Genomic DNA, 21,987 nt, shown 5'->3' on the forward strand with positions numbered 1-21,987 from the left:
ACCCAACGCGAGGGCGAGTGTGTACGTTCTACGTATGACTTACGCTTATAACGCTCTTGTTTATGGCGCCGTTCGTTTCATTCGCTTGCCTCGAGTTCCCAGCTCCCACCGCCGGTGCCATAAAGCGGGGGACGCGTCAAATTCGCTTTTTTTTTTATACTTTGTTTCTTATTGCTTGGCTTTTCTGAGTGAATTGCTGTCTTTTTTTTTTTTTTATTGCTTTACGTTTTGAGTGAATCCGCCAGCGCTGTTGTACAGCTGGGGAGAATATATATCGGTCGTGTGCGTTCGTTAAGACAGCAGGGCCCCCACCCGCCGCAGCTTAAAGGGACGTTGATGGCCGGAGCTGGTGCGGCACCGACGCAGCCGTTTTTAGTTTGCAAATGCAGGCCGTTGACGGAGAGGCTTGTCGCTCGCTCTGGGCTCAACCGTAGTAGAAGAAAGGAGGAAACCACCTACGCTTCGCTGGCTGCATCCAGAGTGGTTACAGGGTGGAGGAGAGATAGGAAGTGTACCCTTTCCCACCAGCCCCCCCCCCCCCCCCCCTCCCCGCCATGTTCGTGGCGGTGGCAACGAGATTGGGAGAAAGAGAAGAGGAAAGGAGGGGGAGGGGGGGGGGGGAGTTAGTAAGTTCGTGCATGGCTTATCGTTGTCGTTGCACGCTAGCTCGCCTGTATGCAGGAGTCTGTTTCTTTTCGGCTGCACCACCATTAACCGTTTCTATTTTATTCGCCAATTATTATTATTATTATTTCGTTCCTTGTCTGCATGCCAGGCGGCCACGTCTGAAAAAAAAAAAAAAAAAGGGAAAATAATAAAACAACGAAGGAATATACCAGGCCATTTAAACACACTTTCCGGTGGGCTAGTCACGGCTGCTGGAAGCAGACCCTGAAAGATGGATGACAAATTACATTTTTAACGAGATTTTCTGCTCTGACTAGTTGGGATGTTGCGTAGCAACTTTTTATCTCGCGCACCGGAAGCTACTTTTGTACCCGAAAAGTGTTGCGAACCTGTGCAAAAGAGTTAAACGTCCCCAACTATACAAATGCAGCAAAGGTAATAATGATTTTTTTTTTGCGAATTCCTTAATTATAGTATTCGTCAAGCATTTGCATGTTTTTGTGCTTTTAAATGAAAGAACAGTTTTCTTCATAGGTCAGTAAAGGAAAAAAAAAAATGAACTGTCAAGAAGATCAATAAAAATGTCTGTGTCTGCAAGTCTAGCACCAACGCAAAGAATGCAGTCAGAAATAGGCAGTATTCGTCGACCGGTAGATGAGAAAATAGATTGAGAAAATTTGCTCAAGAACGGCCTACTGATGAATAGCTTAGATAGACAGTATTACTAATCTCGTAGTGGGTTCACAACACGTTGTCTACCGAGCCAGGTGTAGATAAACCGGCACTAAAGTTGAATATTGACAAGATTTTACATTTCCATACAGTCGTCCACGTCATTACTACACATTCCTTACCATCAATGGCTGTAACATATTTCAGGCTATAGCGCGATCTATCTTAATAAACAAATATATGTACTAAAATTCGTTCACAACGAAGTCTCACTGAAAATTAAAAAAATAAAAACTGAGTTGAACTAGAAAAAGAAAGCGCTCGCGCACACGGCTAACTGTAAGACTGTTTTTCCGGAACGAAGTTCAAATGTGGTTAATACTCTATTTCCGCATTATTTAACCGCTATAATGACCGATCATTTTGTTTGATTCACACCATGTAAAATAAGGAGACTCCTACTCGGAGCACGATGCTCTCCAGCGCAAGTTGACCTTCAAAGCTCCCTTGCGATGGTTTCTACGCACTACACCTCAGTTGCGCAGTGAAGCACGCTTTACGCGACACAAACTGGAGTGGCGGGCGCATGCGTTTTAATGGAGAGCGAACTGCGGAAAGCAGGAGCTAACCAGTAATGACCCATGTTGTTCCTAACTTCGCCCCCTATGCGTCATTTTTAAAAGCGCAGGGTTATGGACACACACACACACGCGCACACACACACACACACACACACACACACACACACACACACACACACACACACACACACACACACACACACACACACACACACACACACACACACACACACACACACACACACACACACACACACACACACACACACACACACACACACACACACACACACACACACACACACACACACACACACACACACACCACTGCGAGAAGCGCGCCGTCGACTCGTCGTGTAATTTTCAATTTTGCATCCATGGCAAAGCTTTTTTGCTTCTTAAGCGCAGAATATTTTGAATGTGTTGTTATTCACTTACATCAATATGAAGGTTCTATAACCTTTCCTCATTTTCACGCTGTGTTTTGGCTGTAGGAGCCTGTGCTGGGGGAAGGGGCGGGTGGGGGGGGGGGGGGGGGCGCTGCGATGAAACTTGGCTCCCCGTAATGCAGAACCTTGTGCACGCCTATGATGCTACCATTTATTTATTACCGCCAAATTCAGTAATCTCGCATCTTTACTACCAGAAACTGGGGAAGCGCGCATGGGGTTTGTATAATGATACTGTGCTGGCTCGTATCTCTGACTGCTATAACGACAATATGCAATTACCGTTAAAGCTTTCTGACCTGTGTCATGGTTATACTAAGGTCCGGCAACGTTGTAGGATTCTTCTGCTTCACTAACCGTGATAGGTAAAATTATTACTGAATTATCTCTACCTCATCAACCCCTAATTTTCTATTATACCGCTGCCGATATATATTTTTTCTCCTTAAGCTTCATTACAAAATTACATGGACGAGAAAACAGGGCATATCACGAGTATTTAATTAATAAACTAGCACTTCAGAATCTGGGAACTGCACCAGATAATGCTTGAAATTATTCTTTCGGCTAGCTTCATCGAAACTACTGAGGAATAATTAATATATAAATTGCTGCTTTCCTAAGGACTATACTTATTAACCATTCTGATGTTATTAAATGAGAATTGCGCGTATTCATAAATTAAGCCGACGCTCTGGCTTGCCACCCAAAAGCAGAAACTAAAGACACTAAAGAGGGGGAAAATTTTCTCTTTTTTTTTTCTCAGTTCCTGCATGTGGCTTCAGCTCCCACCAGTACCCGTTTGGCCTGCTCGGAGAATGAGCGACTGACGCGTCTGCAATTAGGCCCCGCCCACCTTGGCCGACGTCTCGTCAGCCGGAACATGAGGCCGTTAACTCGTGCAAAGACGAAAAAGAAGACCAATTTCGTGGCACTTTCCCCGAGTCCTTCCCCCCCTTCCACCGCTCCTCCAACTGCGTCACCTTTCTTACATTTCGCCTCCCCCCTCCACCACCCATCCTTCTCCCATTCCGAGTGTGCGGGTTCTCTGTTCTCCGTCTCTTGCAGGCTGTGGTTAAGGATCGAAATTAACCAGGCCCATGATGTCTCGATGCCCGTTCTTCAACTGGGAATCGCGCCGAGACAGAACGACCCCCTTGTTTAGGGGCGCGCAAGAATTGGCGAGGTCATGTAATTGTTGCGAAACCGAAACCGAAACAAGACAGCCCCGAGTCGACAGACAAGCCAAGACGAGAAGACTTCAAAGACAAAACCACGGAGAGACGCTTGGGGCGTCAGTCGTCTGCTGTAACCAAAAATAAACGGATGTCGTTTGTGCTCTGTTACGAAGTTGTCTGATTTAACGAACGCGACATAAAGAAAAAGTTGGTGCCGAAACCCGGGATGTACGCCGCGACCTAACGAAGACAACTGCCAGTCCTGGAGGCGACTAATAACGAAGAAAAAGCCAATTTCTACCCCGAAGCCGCCGCCCAGTGCTACCAGAGTACAGCGACATGGAACGACACAAAGCGAAGAGAACGGCTCTTCGGTCTCAGGTGACCCGCCTCTTTTCCGATATTGACTCCTGCATGAAGAGCCGCATGGACAATGTAAAAGAACTCAGTGTTTTGTTGGCGAGACTTAGCGCTCTGCAGACCCAGCTGAACGAAGTTAACGCCTCTGTCGAGACGCTAGTGCCAAAGAAAGAAGCTGAGCAGGACTACGAGGAATCTATCGAGTATGACGACCGGGTCGTTACATACATCGCGAAGCTCCAAGAGGAAATTAAAGAAATTCAAGAAAACAGGCAGCCGAAAGAAGCATCACCCCCCAACGACGCAGCCACGACGAACGGGGCCTGCCAGGTGAAGCTTCCAAGGTTAGAGCTCATAAAATTTGACGGCAAAGAAGTGTCATGGCAAGAATTTTGGGAGCAGTTCGAGCAAATGATTCACAAAAACGACCGTCTGACGACCTTGGATAAATTCGGATACCTAAAATCGGTGGTGACAGGCGAAGCAGCGAGAACGATACAGGGCCTCCCTCCCACATCGCAGTGCTATGACGACGCCATATTGCTGCTCACCAGACGTTTCGGCAAAGCGGACGCCATTGTGCAAGCGCACATGCGTGCGCTCTTGGACCTCGAGCCTGTGCGGAGCGCCGAAGACATACGCTCCCTCCGGAGGTTATACGATACCCTCGTCTCTCGGATCCGCGGCCTGCAGGCGCTTGGCCAGGAGCAGGGAACGTACGGAACACTGCTCTTCCCCCTCGTACAGCGCGCTCTGCCGAAAGAATTATTGCTCGACTTCCATCGGACCGTGGCGAGGGAGGAGGGGTCGGAAGCCATAACACGGAGCCCGGCCGGAGGAGGAATTCCGCTGCGGGAGGACGACGCACCGGGAGAGTCAACAGAAAGAGAAACAGCTACAAAAGGTACGCTGTCATTACTCAACAAGCTTGTTGACTTTCTGAGGATCGAAGTGCAAAGCCGCGAAAACCTGGTTGCGCAGCAAAGTATGAGTAAGAGGCAGCAGGCGTCAAAGCCGAAGATGTTCAGCCCAGCAGAGAGTAAAAAGAACAGCGCTGGAACGAAATTTAAATCGTCAGCAGCTCTACTTCACCAAACCGCAAAACCAAGTTGTTTCTTTTGCAAACAGAGTGACCACGAAACTGCCGCTTGCTGTGCTAGCATTCCATTAGAAGAAAAGAAGAAAATGCTACGATCGGGAAGACGTTGCTTTCGTTGCGTGAAACCGGGTCACCGTGCTAACGAGTGCAGAAGCAAGATTAGATGTACAATTTGTGCAGGACGACACGCGACAACCATGTGTGATCCGGAATTCACCCATCCGAAAGTCAAGGCTAATGTGAACGATGTGACGACTGTCCCCGTGAACTTGCAGTCTACGTCAGAAGTACCTAAACAGCGAGAAGTGATGCTACAAACGGCAAAGATATTGTGTGTCGGCGAACGTAAAGCCCTCTACTTACGTGCTCTCTTTGACAGCGGAAGCCAACGGTCATTCATCACGGAGAAAGCATCTGCAAAACTCGGTTGTAAAATTGTTGGAAAAGAAACGCTGAAAGTTGGTGTGTTCGGCGGACACCAGTCAGAACGAGATTTCAACAGAGTGCTGGTGTCGCTAACCGCGCACAATAAGAAGATGTATCAGATCGAAGTTCTTGAGACCAACATAATCTGTGAGCAAAGGATCCCGATCCCTGACCTCAAGATTAAAGAATTACTTGGAGCCCTGACTGCCGCTGACATGACCTGCGATAACGAAAGAGGTGACGTAGACCTGCTTATCGGCTCAGAGCACTACTGGGAACTTGTAACGGGAAGAAACAAGAAGCTCAACGGGAAACTGCGAGCAGTGGAGACACCCTTTGGGTGGTGTATTCAGGGCCCAGTAGGGTACAAGACTTGTGACTCGCAATGCATGCAAATCACTGCTCTTCGCGTTTCACTTGCCGAGAGAGAAGCTACAAACTGCTTGGAACGATTCTGGACTCTCGAGTCGATCGGAGTCACGGATGATGACAGCTGTGCGGAGCACAAGCTGCTTGATTCTTTCGAAGAGAATATCAGGCGCAATGGTTCTAGATACGAGGTAGCCCTTCCATGGAAGGAGAATATAGATTTAAGTGACAACAAGGAAGTTGCTGAAAAACGCTTGTCACAACTGACAAACCGACTTCGAAAAACTCATCTCTTGGAGGAGTACGACGCTGTCATCAGACAGTATTGCATGGAAGGCATAGCTGAACCGATAGTAGAAAAAGAGGAAGAGGGAAAGCTGATCTACTACATGCCCCATCAGCCGGTTTTTCGGGAAACGAGTAATACAACGAGATTGCGAGTAGTTTTTGATGCTTCATCGCATGGACAGAAGGCAAAATCCTTGAATCAAAACCTCGAAAGTGGTCCGAATTTGAAAGCCGACCTTGTAGCACTGTTACTAAATTTCAGAAGCCACAAAATAGCTTTGGTAGCCGACATTGAAAAGGCATTTTTGCAAATCGAGATCAGAGAGAACGACAGAGATGCATTGCGCTTTCTGTGGCACCATGAAAAACCGGATGCAAATGGAGCAACAGGCGAGATACAGACTTGGCGAATGAAGCGAGTTCCCTTCGGAACCACCGCAAGTCCTTTCTTGTTGACAGCGACTCTCCAGCATCATTTGAAGATAATGGAACGAGACTACCCGGAGACTGCTTCGCTACTGGCGCAGTGCTTGTATGTGGATGACCTTTTAACGGGGGCAGAAAACGAAGACGAAGCGCTGAAGATCTATGAAGAAGCTAATACAATATTCAGCGCGGCATCTATGAAACTGCACAAGTGGGCGTCCAACAATCCGGCATTGAACGAGCGATTTGTGGCGGATGACTGCGAAGCAAGGCACCTCGGGTACCTCCCAGGAGTTCTCAAAGTGCTGGGATTGACGTGGAACCCAAGCACAGATAACCTGACATTCACCCCACTGGCAAGCGATCCATCCGAGCCAGGTACAAGCACAAAAAGGTCTGTGCTCAAGACTACGGCGAGACTCTATGACCCACTTGGATGGCTAGCTCCATTCACCGTCAGGGCAAAGGCTTTATTCCAGGAGTTGTGGCAGAGAAATGTGGAATGGGATGATATCCTACCGACGGATCTGAACACGAAGTGGGTGCAGTGGTGTGAGGAACTAAACGAATTGGAAAGAGTTCAAGTGCAGCGGTGCTACAAATCCGACACTGTCGAGCCTACCACGAAAACTGTCCTACACGTGTTTGCTGACGCCAGTCCTGTGGCATACGGAGCAGTGGCCTACATTTGCGTAACAGATGCCGATGGGATTACAACTTCGAGCATCCTAATGAGCAAGTCAAGGGTCGCCCCGATTAAACAACTGACTCTGCCAAGACTGGAACTGATGGCGTGCCTCTTAGCTGCCAGACTGAATCAATACATTCTGAAGAGCCTGAAAGAGCCACCGCAAACGACGTATTTCTGGACTGACTCGATGATAGCACTGCACTGGATTGTAGGAGAGCCGTCGCAATGGAAGCAATTTGTGAAGAATCGCGTAATGGAAATCCAGCGTCTTACCGATACCTCAGCGTGGAGGCATTGCCCAGGGTCAGAAAATCCGGCGGATATCATGACTCGAGGAGTTACAGCTGATCAGCTTGTTGAGAGCTCCACCTGGTGGGAAGGAACGCACTGGATGAAGGCAACGGAAAACGCTTGGCCACAGATCTCTTCGCTTCCAAGGAACATTCCGACAATGGAGGAAGAAAGACGAAGCGTAGAGGTCCTTCAAGCGACGAATACCACAGAAGTTCCCATGCTGTTGGACACAGATCGATACAGCAGTGCCACACGACTGTTCCGAGTGACTGCATGGGTATTTAGATACACCAAGAAGTTGCGACGTCTGAGCAATGACAAGGGTCCATTGACGGCGGTTGAACTGAATGAAGCCGAAAAATATTGGATACGGCAAACTCAGCGAGATGACCTGAAAAGAGAAATTGAGTGCGTGAAAAAAGGCGAACGCTTTCCCTCAGACTCGCCCCTCAGAGACATTCCAGTGTTTATTGACAACGATGGTATCATGCGCATAAGCGGCAGACTTCAACAAAGCGGCAAGCCGTACAACGAACGTCATCCAGTTGTACTGTCAAGTCGACATCGACTAGCAGAACTGCTCGTGCGTCAAGCACATCAGCAAGTGCTTCACGGTGGAGCAAGAGATACTCTGGTGCAGTTGAGAGAGAGGTATCATGTTGTGCGAGCCCGTCAGCTAGTGAAAAGAATCATCAAAGGGTGCATAACCTGTCAGCGCTACAATGCTCGTCCAGCCACTGAAGTGACAGCACCGCTTCCAACTGATCGAGTGAACGAGGCTCAACCATTTGAGGTAACAGGAGTTGACTTCGCGGGACCACTTCTTGTTAAAGGAGAAAACTCGCTGCACAAGTCCTATATCACACTGTTCACCTGCGCTGTAACAAGAGCGGTGCACCTAGAGCTCGCAAAAGACATGTCCGCAGAGTCTTTTCTGATGACCCTCAGACGTTTCATCTCAAGACGAGGTGTACCTCGGGTCATTTACAGTGACAACGCGCTTTCCTTTAAGAAGGCCAACAGAGATCTCCTTTATTTATGGAGCTCTATCCGAAAACCAGAAGTTCTTGACTACGTCGCAAAAGCACGAATCGAATGGAAGTTCATAGTGGAGCGCGCCCCATGGTGGGGTGGCTTTTATGAGCGCCTCGTCGGATCAGCCAAACTTGCGCTCAAGAAGGTGATCGGATCCAAGTTTCTGACCTTCGACGAGCTAACTACTGTACTGGCAGAAATTGAAGCAGTCTTAAATTCTCGACCTTTAACTCACGTCTACGACGAACCCGGAGAACCGGAACCCATTTGCCCTTCATTCTTCTTGACGGGAAGACGCCTCACATCGCTGCCTAGCGTGGGGAAAATCGAAGCAGATGAGGTCAACGTATCAGTTCACAGACTATGGGTACGACGCCAGCAGACTACAGAAGCCTTCTGGCGCAGATGGACAAGAGAGTACCTCGAGGAACTGCGAAATGTGCAAAAGAAGAATGAACGCCAAGGAAAAACACTCAAGGAAGGGGATTTGATACTCCTTCGTGATGGCCTGCAGCCACGGCAACAATGGAAGATTGCAAGAATTGAGAAACTGTTTCCGGGAAGAGACGGAAAGGTGAGATCGTGCCTGCTGAAGCTACCTGGAGGATCATCTCTCAAGCGACCAATCCAACTCTTGTACCCCCTGGAAATCACGTAAACGAAGAAAAATGACAAGTCATTTTCGGGGGGGAATGTGTTGCGAAACCGAAACCGAAACAAGACAGCCCCGAGTCGACAGACAAGCCAAGACGAGAAGACTTCAAAGACAAAACCACGGAGAGACGCTTGGGGCGTCAGTCGTCTGCTGTAACCAAAAATAAACGGATGTCGTTTGTGCTCTGTTACGAAGTTGTCTGATTTAACGAACGCGACAGTAATGTCATGCTCGTACCTTGCTTTTGTTGTTTTTTTTTTGCGTTTTATTTCTGGAGGGTAACTAATCAAAAACAAAAGTCTATCCTTATTACTACTGCTAGAGTGACGGAAGAGGCGGTATACGTTAATGAGAACTCTAGACGTTACCTAGCAATTTACCTGACAGGCCGCTCCTGATGAGGACGAAAAAGCGAATAATCGTTGAAAAGCAAGGCAATAAATTAAGCTTACCCTTTTAAGAATGTATACATGATTCTTTCTTCGCACGCGAGACTCCAATAGCCGAGGGATGGAAGAGACGACAAAAATAAATGAGAGTGCACTATATATCTAAAAATAAGAATAAACAAGGTCATATATAGGGGAAATGATGGACTCATTGTGAGATACATACAAAAAGAACCAACAACCACTGCGACCAAGGAAATCATGTGATTTTTAGAACTTTTATAGATCAATGTTAAATAATGTCATCGCGGAGATCAAATAATAATGTTATCATAGTGATAATCGATTAGAAAGTAGAAAATTCCACCGGCGGCATGTGGTCATATATTTAATCTACTTTTTAATCGGTTATCACCATGATGACGCTATTATTTCGCATTGATCAACAAAAATAAAAACAAAAAGTCTTTATTCTTTCCTTGCTATCAGTGACTGTTGGCTCCCTTTGCATGTGTGTTGTGTGTATATATATATATATATATATATATATATATATATATATATATATATATATATATATATATATATATATATATATATATATATATTTACATATACCTTACAGGCCTCCAGGGAGGCATTGTGTAAGGGGGGACAAATACAAAGATATCCGCATAGTCGGCAAAAAAAAAACAAAATCACAATCGCAAGTACAGGAAAACAGGGGTAATTATACAAATTAATAAACAATATATCGCAAAGAGATGGAGTTATAAGAACTACTACGCACAAATCATATAAGGCAAGCGAGAAAATGCAAAAAAAAAAAAAATGTAGATTGAACTATGCCACAAAACTACTGCGCATCAAAAAAGCCCCTTCAAGGAATAGTTACATAAATGACGGGAACGTACATGATATGCTAAGCGTTATCAATGAAGTGCTTTAGTAGATCTTCGCGAAACGCTTTGTGATTGTGGAGAGATGCAATGCTATTCGGAAGATCATTCCACAGGAGGATGGCGCGCGGGAGTGATGAGTAGTTAAAAGCGTTAGAACTGCCGTAAATGCGAGCATAGCTGTAGTCGTTATGCAATCTATGCGATAGGTAGGAGGGACGTTGTAGATGACTTAGGGATAACCGAGTGCCATGGGCGTATTTATGAAAAAGAGATAGAAGGGCGATATCACGACGGACGTTTTAACGGATGAAGTGAAAGTTCAAGCTTGAGCTGGGTTACGCTGAAATGGAAATTATAATTACGCGAGATGAAACGACAAGCCCTGTTTTGTATTGCTTCCAACTTCTCTAGTAAATATTGCTGATGAGGTGACCAGATAGAGGAAGCGTACTCTAGGAGCGGACGAACAAAAGTTATGTAGGCTAATCTACGAACATGAGACGTAGTGTTTTGTAGGTTGCGGCGAAGAAATCCTAATGACCTGGAAGCGTGAGCAGAAATGGTTGCTATATGATCTGCCCAACAAAGATTTGAAGTGAGGTGGACACCTAGGTATTTTGTACCGCGTATTCCGAGCCAATGTAACGTTATTAACGTGGTAGAAAAAATTCGAATTCGCTGATTTTCGTGAGAAAGAAATTATGTTAGATTTGGAAGTGTTCAAGGTCATCAGCCACGTTTTACACCAGTCGTTAACGCGGTTCAGATCATTTTGAACTAAAATATGGTCTTCAGTGTCCTTTATTGCACGATAGATGATGCAGTCATCAGCAAATATGCGTGTATGAGACGAGATGTTATTCGGCAGGTCATTAATGTAGATCAAGAAGAGTAATGGGCCCAGGACGCTTCCTTGCGGCACACCTGATGTGACGTAGGAGGAAGGAGAGGAATAATTATTAACAACGGTGAACTGCTGGCGATTGGAAAGAAAGTTACGGACCCATGATAAAGTTTGTGAATCTAATTTGACGGCAGAAAGTTTAGCTATTAGTCGGCAGTGTGCTACACGATCAAATGCCTTAGAGAAGTCCAAAAAGATGCAGTCTGTCTGTAAGTTGCTGTTCATGTTGAAATGTAGGTCAGTGGTGAATTCAAATATCTGCGACTCACAGGAAAAACCCTTTCTAAATCCATGCTGCCCGGGGAAAAAAGAATTTATTAAATTCTAAGTGATTGTAGATATGGGATGCGAATATGTGCTCAAGCATCTTGCAGCATATGCCAAGTTAATGAGATTGGGCGATAATTTTCGCATGAATGTTTATTGCCACTTTTGAATACCGGTACTACCTTTCCAATTTTCCAATCCGAGGGGAGCTCACTTGTTGACAGGGGCTGCCTAAAGACATGAAGTAAGATGGTGCTGGAGGCTGAAATGGTATTTTTGAGTATTTTTGAATTAATGTTGTCGGCACCAGACGAGGAGGAAACCTTAAGTTTATTAATCAAGTGTACTATGCCTTCAAGTGTAATGTCAACTGGCGCCATATAAGGGTAATCAAAATCTGGTACATACGGGATGTTAGAAACATCTTCGTTGGTGAAAACAGAGGTGAAAAACGAGTTAAAGACTTTAGGACATTCAGCGTTAGAGTAGGGGGTGTTGTTCACATCATGTATTGAAATATCATTACACAGGCTAGGATGACCTATTGTTTTCCAGAATTTGCTTGGATTATTTTTTCAATAGTATAGGAAGGACTTCTCTGAAATATTTATCCTTTGCTTCACAAAGAGCAGAGCAATACAGTTTTAGGTAATTTTTATACTTATCCCAAGCTAATTGCGTACACTGGCGTTTTGCGTTTCGGTAAAGTCGTTTTTTCTTATTTCTCATACGCTGATGCTTTCCTGTAAACCAAGGGTTTGATTTATCATTTGATATTGAGATAAGTGGGACGTGATCTTCTACCAGTTTATTGAGCTTGTCTCGAAAAAGAACCCAATTATCTTGCACTGACCGGTGGTGAAACAAAGGTAATAGGACGTTTTCTGAAAACTTTGTAAGTTCGGCATTAATGAGATCGTAGTTAGCTCTGTTATAATCACGTATCTGTTTTCGCGCAACGCCAGTAAATGGAAGCGGAATATTAAGTGTTACTTGAAGTAACTTATGATCGCTAAGCCCATCGAAATAAGCAATGTTATAAACTGTATCAGGGGTGGTAGTAAAGATGAGGTCTAATATATTGGGACCGCGGGTGGGTTGAGTAACTACTTGAAATAGGTTGAAATCTAAAGCTAAGTTTATGAAGCTTGTTGAAGCAGAACAAGGGGATGAGAGCTCTTCCCAGTTAATTTGCGGAAAATTAAAATCGCCGAGTAAATAAGTGACATCGGGATGGAAGAGCTCAAATGCCCTCCCAATGCTTTCACGCAGTTTATCTGAAAAAGAGTGGTCGGAGTTTGGCGCGCGGTAACAATTGCCTATCAATAGTTTTGTGGAAGATGCAATGCAGGCCGTCCAGATTATTTCAAGTTCGGAATCGGTATTGATGGCAAATGATGTGAGCGATTTTTTGATGCCTAAGAGGACACCTCCCCCCCGCCTATCAGTGCGATCGCACCTGTATATATTAAAAGGATTGAAGCCAGAAAGAACTTCGCAGTCGTCGATATCGGAATGTAACCATGTTTCTGTAAGAGCTATTATATCGGGATCACTGTCTTCAAGGAAAGATGAAACTAGGGTGCACTTTGATAAAATACTACGAATATTAGTAAATGATAGTGATAACTGGGTAAAGGTGGACGATTTCGGTTTTTTGTGCATGTGCGCGCAATTGCTTCTTACGAGCTATTGATCTAACTGCTCGACCGTATCATTAGTGACATTGTAGACATACGTTTTTGAGTCCACACGCAGTTTGTCAACTGATAACTTATACTTTTTTTTCAACGGTTTTGCGAAGTCTATCAGTTTTGCCCTCGCTTTCCGCGTGGCAAGCGAAAAATCTTCACGGATAGCAAAATCTGTGTCTTTCAGTTTCGGCCCAGCAGATAGGATGAGTCCTTTGTCCTTGAAATAGGTCAGCTTTACAATTATTGGTCTCTGCTTGTTAGCGCTATATTTTCCCAGTCGATATATATATATATATATCGTCCCAGTATATATATATGTTATATATATATATATATATATATATATATATATATATATATATATATATATATATATATATATATATATATGTGTGTGTGTGTGTGTGTGTGTGTGTGTGTGTGTGTGTGTGTGTGTGTGTGTGTGTGTGTGTGTGTGTGTGTGTGTGTGTGTGTGTGTGTGTGTGTGTGTGTGTGTGTGTGTGTGTGTGTGTGTGTGTGTGTGTGTGTGTGTGTGTGTGTGTGTGTGTGTGTGTGTGTGTGTGTGTGTGTGTGTGTGTGTGTGTGTGTGTGTGTGTGTGTGTGTGTGTGTGTGTGTGTGTGTGTGTGTGTGTGTGTGTGTGTGTGTGTGTGTGTGTGTGTGTGTGTGTGTGTGTGTGTGTGTGTGTGTGTGTGTGTGTGTGTGTGTGTGTGTGTGTGTGTGTGTGTGTGTGTGTGTGTGTGTGTGTGTGTGTGTGTGTGTGTGTGTGTGTGTGTGTGTGTGTGTGTGTGTGTGTGTGTGTGTGTGTGTGTGTGTGTGTGTGTGTGTGTGTGTGTGTGTGTGTGTGTGTGTGTGTGTGTGTGTGTGTGTGTGTGTGTGTGTGTGTGTGTGTGTGTGTGTGTGTGTGTGTGTGTGTGTGTGTGTGTGTGTGTGTGTGTGTGTGTGTGTGTGTGTGTGTGTGTGTGTGTGTGTGTGTGTGTGTGAAGCAAGATATTTGCTGATTCATTCTATGAAAGATTCATTTTTCTGTGCTTTCCTGCCTATCTTGTAAAAAAGCTATTTGAACTTAAATCTATCCTTCGGATGGAAATATAGTTCATGATCCCTTGCGACAGGACACCCCTTCTACATTTTGTGTCTGACTAAATATGCATTGAGGAGACGTTGGTCCCCCTCCCCCATGCACCCCCCCCCCCCCCCCCCCACACACACACACTCACACAAGCCTTTTTTTTTTTTTTTTTCCAACTATAGGTTCGAAGCTGCATTATAAGCAAATAATAAGATCGACATGCCATGGATCGATGCTACGGGAGGAATAGTATCGCCAGCTCAGCCCGCAACTCACTACGCACTATTCTCAAAACTAGCTACAACGACATTGTCCAGTGATATAGTTGAGTGCACACGCGAGTTACTCGTTCAATCTCTCTGCATTAGCGTCAACAAATGCGGGAACGAATAATGAGCACCGTTCAACTGGCCAAGCGCATTTTTTACTTGTTTCTTTCGTCAGTGAAAACCTCTGTTAAACGGTGCACATGCGACCCTATCGACGGTGGACTCTACGAGTCTTATACGGGACAAGTGTGTTGTGGAACTAAGCACGTATACTATATGTGTACAAATTCGCAGCCAGACGTCTAGCACGGCGCTCTGAAGACGGTCCAGCAAGAGAACTTCCCTATTCAGATCAATGTGAGGGCTTGCGAACAAGAAGGTCTTTAGCGCCGGAGGACAAAGATATATACACACATAGTGGAGCACTTGGGATGCACAGATCTGCCAGACCGGAAACGGAGACCAGCAATTACATACAGGCGTGCTCGTGCGTACTACCTTCCTGTTTCCAAGACAACAGCACGACGTACTACGCGTGCACTTTGCTGCATAATCTGTCATTACAGACGGTCATTAGTCCAGTCGTCGCTCTGAGGAGGTCTTCATTGATTCGTGGCTTCCGCCAGGCGCCGCCACCCGTCCTAGCTCTCCCCCGCCGTTAACCCGCACACAGTCTACCCTCTCCATTTACGGTCATCGTTTAAAGCGAAGCGCTCTATCGCGTGCCGTGCACGGACGGCTTCGCGGATAGACGTCAGGGGAACAGATATGGCCAAATATGCGCACATGTGGTGGGATGACACGACCGATTAGCCGGGACTACTTCTGGGCAGCAATCATCATCCATTGGCGGCGCCACGCCCACCCGGCAGGCTACGGAACTGAGGCCCATGCGTTCTCCCTGTGCTTTTTTATTCCGCTTTTAACGACGAACTTGAAGGAAATGCTCATTCGCCATTCAAACGAATGACACAAGCGGTCTCCGTGCTCGTGGTTCGGTGCAAGCCTTTTGCAGAGCGCAATACAGAGCGTGTTCGTTTCGCGGCTCGATGAGTTCGTTTGTACAACAATAACAAAGACAGCGACAGCAACAGCGAGATATGCAGATGAGCTTCGGTTGCGAGTAATCGAGTAATTATACCCGTGCGCAATAATGATTTCGGTCACATCGGTCTGCAGAAGGCCACGTAAATGGCTTCTTTTCTGTCCCTATTTATTGTTAGTGACCGCGAACCGGTAAAGGAACGAGACGGCGTCGGTGCAGTATCGTTAATACATAGGGCAACGCAAGCCCTTCATTCTGCGTTTCTGCTACTGGCGTTTCGATCTCTCTTCCGGGTGGTACAGGCTAATATAACTGCAGCTCCTGGGAGATTGAAAAAAAAAAATCATCAAAATGGAGCCCCGACCACACACCTTAGTCAGCTGCGTAAAAACTTCTTCGTCATCACCGACTTCATCGATCACGTTTGCGTCTTCTCATCTTCTAGCTCGAGTTCTATAAAAATGTTTTCCGGTTATTCCTCCGCAAGTTTAAGCCTGGATACCAAGTCTTGTGATAAAGAGAGCGGTAAGCCATGCATTGATTGAAGAGAGGGTCGTTCCGAGGTCGTCATTTCCACTCTATCGATGTGCTGAGGACGTGAAACAAGGCCTATTGAATAACAATGTTAAAACAGAAGCTTGGGCATGTTGGTAATTAATTCATTGTGCGAAAAACACGACAGGGACGAACGAAGACAACAAGACAGCGCTCGTCTTGTTGTCTTCGTTCGTCCCTGTCGTGTTTTTCGCGCTGTTCTACACAATGAATAACACTGCTCAGGGTAACATGTGACAACTTGTGGGTGGAAAGCGTGAAGTTGAGAACCTTCCCTATTACCTCGGTTATTACGTTAACTCGGAGCGATGCGTTACATAGCTGCGTCTCTGTAATGCAACGTTCATTTGAACACTTGACGATGAAGTCTTCATCACCGTCTGATTAATGGAAGAAACTGGGTATCTTGAACCACCAGCGTTAACCAATCAATTAAACAGAAGAACTGACGAGCGCAACTTATTAACAGGTTACCCAGACTAAGTTTTTATCCGGTTAAAAAAGGAGCAAGCAAGAAGTGATGCAGTTATATTCTCTATCAAACGCTTGACTGCATCGAGTGACTGGTGCATGTAGCTTTTATTGCGTTTGTTCAGTTTCTCTCTGATAGATCCGCGACAGGGCCATTTTCCTACTATGGAATAATGGTAATGATGATAAATCATCAACAGAAATCAGTAGCACTCGCCCGACAGTAGGAAAGCGAAATAAGATAGAGTTCTTAATTAACCATCTGCAAGAATCCGCAAAAATATTAATGCAAGACTTGTTCGACCAAATAACCGAATGTCGCATCTGTTGAGGATGAAACAGTAAAACAACATATCTGCGAATATTCAGTCAACAAAAGGCTGCCTCATTGATAACTCTTCCTTAGAATTTCTTGTTCATACATCTGAGAAAATTATTACTACCAGGGGTGCAATTCTGGATCATTGCTGAATTCCGAAAAAAGAAGCCGTCTATCAGCACTGGCTTCGGCTGACGTCAACACCTCGTCATTTTTTAGCAGTCCTTTTTCATCACTTTGTTCGACTGGGAATCTGACGCGTTGGTCGTGTTCCGTGGTAGCGTTGGGAAGCTTCCAACCTTTTACTGGTCAGAACGCCAAATTTCGGAGTATGCCTCCGACTGGAAGTTTAGGAAGGTGCATGATTACAGCGTATCACTGAGTCTGAGATAACAGGCCTTCGATTGAGTAAACAGAGCGAACGGCAGGATATGAGGTTGGTCCTGAAGGAAAACGATATCGGAGTTCTGTTTCTTATACGCCACGCGCAAGTGTGCAGTTCGCGAAAACCAGACACAGAAAAGATGGTCAGTTATGGAAGCGAAGACTTCACCCACTACACTGAGCAAGATGATAGAACGGTTTAGCGCGAGTTTAGAGGAAAATGAAAACTCGGTAGTCGTTTAGGCACGAATATGCGAATGGCCGCGCTGTTCGAGGCAGCATATCGAAATATTAGCTGTCGTATGCAAAAGCGCGGTGGCGGCGGCTGATGAAGCAGAGCGCAGTTAGAAGATAAAGATTTTTTCCATATCAAAGTAATAATAAGCGTCGTCTGCGAGGACGGGTCGCGATTGGCTGCCGCCGCCACCAAAAGCAGACGACTGCGACGACGGGCTTCCGGTGCCGCGGGCATCGTCGTCTGCTTCTCAGCCTGCTGCTGCTTCTACTCGCTGAGCTGTCCCCCGTCGTTGCCCGTAGAGTAAACACTTCGTGTCGGATGCGTGCCCACGCTGGCTTCAACATGAATCACTCTCGTCATCTCGTTTCCTCTCACTAAGATGTCTCCTCCTCCTCCTCCTCCTCCTCCTCCTCCTCCTCCTCCTCCACACCGTCATTTCGAGGCGCAAACGTAGAGCGCAAAAGGAAACGACACCAATAAAAGGTTTATGTTTTCCGAAACCCCACTAAAAACTTTCTAAAGTGATTGAGCAATCATATATATATTCAACGTTCTTTCTTTATAAATGTGCCTGTTATATAGGTGCGAAATATTAGTTTCCGTGCTACTCAATACTTAGCCAATAGGAGACAGAACCGTTGCTTATTTTGTACAAATTTTACACTTACATGCTATTTCGCTGCAATTTATAGTCACCATTCTTAATGTTGAGACATTTTTTATTGTAGAACAACGTTTATTTTTTCATTATTTTTGGCCAAAAGTTGTAGTTCTGCACCCGATAGCTCTTTGCCCCATGATGCTTTGGGAGCCCATGGTAGCTGAATCGTCAGGAAGCTCCATGCAAACTCTCATAGATGGCGGCACAGTTTTCACTCTAGTAGGGGTAAGAGTTAATGTTGCGAGGTGTCGGGCTGGACAAACGTGATAGTACGTTATCAGCTCGAAGGCTCCACGCGGCAAAAAAAGAGCTACTCTGGGACCTGTTTTTCTAGTTAAGCTTGTTTTTGTTTTAGTGTTTGGATTTTTTATTTTCCTTTATTTGATCAAATCCATTTGTGTGGTTGTCCTTTCAAAAGGGCATACGGCATCATCACCGTCACCGATCGTCGCCATCTTGGTTCGGTAGAACCGTAGAGTTAATCTTAGAATGAAAGGTAGCGCAAAAGGACGAGGACGGAGGCAGGGACTCAAACACGAACACTACTAACAACTGGTTTTATTTTCCGTGTAGTTAACAAGGCCTACACATCGCATGCGCACATGACAGTCGGGCAACCGCAGCCTTCTTAACAGAGAAGGAAATCTACTGATATATCTAGCAATCGCTGAAAGACAGGTAACAAGATAAGCAGCCGAGAAAGGGCCTCAAAAACAACCTCCGAAGAAACCTAAAGAAAAACGTGCACGCGCGTAAAGGACGGTCACATTTCTCACAGATAGCTATCCAGGAAAGCGCGCTCTGAGGAGTATAAATTAATTGAAGCTTCGCTAATACAGTGATTCATTTTTTTTTTGTGAATGTGAAGCCTCCAGCAAAACTCTGGCTTTTGTGCATGAGCTTCTGCCCAGAATCTTTGCCTCATTAAAGCGAGGCTCGCACTTGCAAGTCAGAACGTGCGAATTAAACCAAATTCGCGAACCTATGCTTTTGTGCTCTGTTTAGGGCATGCGCCCTTAAACGGTCATTATGGCACCGCCCCGTCTGCCCTATGTAACATCTTCCACAGGACAGGAGAATTACTCCCATAACACATTTGACGAAGGCTCCTTCGTGTCGATTTGTCACAAGCTGGCTCGCCTATTATACAGCGGGCGGAAGTTGCGGGAGCTTCTGCCTCAGATATAGAGCGAAACTCACGGGACCCCGCCGCTCCTCAAAGCAGGATTCAACACGTCGGCAGGGGCAGCGACCTCCCGTCCTTGACGCAGGCGCTGCGCACAAGCCGAGTGTATAAAATAACCGACCGCAGAACGTCCGCACCAGTGCGCTCTGGGAAGATTCAGACTTCCGGGCCACTCTCTCGGCCGCTCCGGAAAAGCTTGTGTTTCCTCGGGCCCGCAATCGACGCATCGTTCTCTCCACCTGTACGGCCGCCGCTACCGAACAACCCAGCCTTCGACCATTCCATTTCGCCACAGACTGTTGTTCAATCGAACACTATTTTCGCTTTTGTAAACCTTTACCTGACTTAGTAATATTTTACGCTGTGTTTTCTATGTGACTTTTGACCATACTTATTATATCTAGAATAGTACTTGCTTTGTTATCTGTATAGTCTTCTTTTTATCGCAGCGTTTTGTTCATTGTCGGGTTTTCCTCTTGTCATTTAACTAGTCTTTTATCCATACCTTGTCGTGGCGTTTTTATTTTTTTCATTGCACTATTATGCAGTGTAATTTGGGCTATTATTTATAAACATTTAATCGTTTGTGAAAGAAAGTGACCTATTTGAACTTATTCCTCAATCACACACACCGACACACGTACTTCACGGGTTGACCGGCCTAACTTTTAAATGTGTTCTCAAGCCTCACAGAGCGACGACGGGTAACTGTAAAGGGGATCCCGTGCCTCTTTTGACCCTAAAGGCGGGGGTTTGTGACGAGCTTCTTGCAACCACGCTCAGCAGGTGCGTCGTTTTCCTACTTCTTACTTTTCCTACTTCCTACTTCATTTCCCATCCAGGTATCCTTATTTTCATTATTGTGGCTACACCTTCATACGAAACTTACAAAATGACGACTTGGGGCTTTTTTTTTTTATATATATAGTAAAACGTCCATCCCTTCGATGCCTGTCAAAGTTATGAACATATTATTTCTTTCTAAAACTACACCTTGACAGGATATGCGAGGCGTCATAGATAAAGGCATCATTTAACCGAGTAAATAAAAGAAATCAGACTCAGCTATCATTCCTCTTCTATAGAACTGCCATTCTCAGAAATCGCGATCCCGCAGCAACTGGTCTCATCTTCAGGCAAAAAAGCGGATATCGTCCTCTGTTTGCTAGTTTACATTTTTGTTTCCTTGAACCCACTCCTGTAATAGAAATATATATATATTACGACGGCAAAGCATCCGCGATCACATCTCTTAACTGGAACTTGTAAACTTGCGAAACGACGCATGCCGAAGTTGGGAAAGAGTCGAATAATTTTTTCCCCCTTCATTCTGTTGCGAAGTAGCTCCTGTCGTACCTTCGCACTCATTTCCGATTGAGGGATTTCTGGATTCCTCCTGCCTTCGCTCTCACTACCGACCGGATGCTTTCTGGATTCCGCAATCCCGCCTCTACACTGTCTGCCCTGATTTCAATTTGCCGCATCGCATTTCAAATGAAGCCTGAAAGGAGCGCCTTCACGAGTACGGATTCAACACCGCGCCGAATTTCGGTGTTCACGGGACGCACGCGCCTCTTGTGGGACGTAAGCCCCGTGCGCTCAGAAAAAAAGAAAACACAGCAAGGAGGAGCTTAGGCAGCGGAATTCCGCAAATAGAAACTTGGACTTCATAAAACACATCATACAGATCGAGCGGAAAAGCTAGTAGGTGCGAGGCGCAGTGCGCCTTATCTACAAAAACTAAAATGACTCTCCGTAATCGATCCAAGCGGTTATATTTCTCTGCTTTCCTTTGCTTTTCCGGTCCCTCTCGGATAGACCGAATGGCCGAGTGGCAGGCAGGTCGAACGCACCGACGGAAATGAAAGACGACTACCCAGGACATAATGAAAGAGATAGAGAGAGCGCTATACGACGACAGAATTACGTAAGCGAAAAAATAACAAGAAGAAAGGAAGGAAGAGGATAGCCGGAGGAATAGTAGGAAAGAGAGAGAAAGAAAACAAAGAAAGAGGAGGAGGAAGATGAAGAGGGAGGAGGCGAGTCGGCTTGCCTCGTCTGCGGGATACAGACAGAGGGCGGCCGTGACCTCGAAAAAAGCTGCCGGCGGGAGACGGTAGCTCCGATGCGCATGCGTCGTTTCGAACACAATATCCTCCTCCTCTTCCTTCTCTCTTGCCACTGCTCCTCTCTCTCTTCCTCTTCCTACTCTCTCTCTGTTCTCTTCTGATTATTCGGCAATTTTGTTTGGCGTTTTTTGCCTATGGCTCTCCTTTAGAAAGCTGCGGATTGACGAAACGCGTTGCAAAAGCGCATCGCGGAAAACGTACTTGTTTGGTGTGAAACGTGGATAGCTTAAATGAAGAGAGAGCAGATGCTTTCTCGCGTTAGCACTGCACGTTCGTGACACGTGAGCTGCATTATCGATCTCATTCCGGCGTGGACGGCATAGCTCAATAGAACGCCCTGCATTGACCTCCTAC

General features: G+C 45.7%; 1 long non-coding RNA gene across 1 annotated transcript in view; it reads right to left on the reverse strand.

The window, feature by feature from the left end:
• The window catches only part of LOC146179297 (uncharacterized), a 625,697-nt gene that overhangs the window by 424,673 nt on the left and 179,037 nt on the right, over nt 1-21,987 (reverse strand). The window lies entirely within an intron of this gene.

Source organism: Amblyomma maculatum, chromosome 9 (genome assembly GCF_055883805.1).
Source record: "Amblyomma maculatum isolate TAMU_Amacu chromosome 9, ASM5588380v1, whole genome shotgun sequence".
NCBI classification, from domain to species: Eukaryota; Metazoa; Arthropoda; class Arachnida; order Ixodida; family Ixodidae; genus Amblyomma; species Amblyomma maculatum.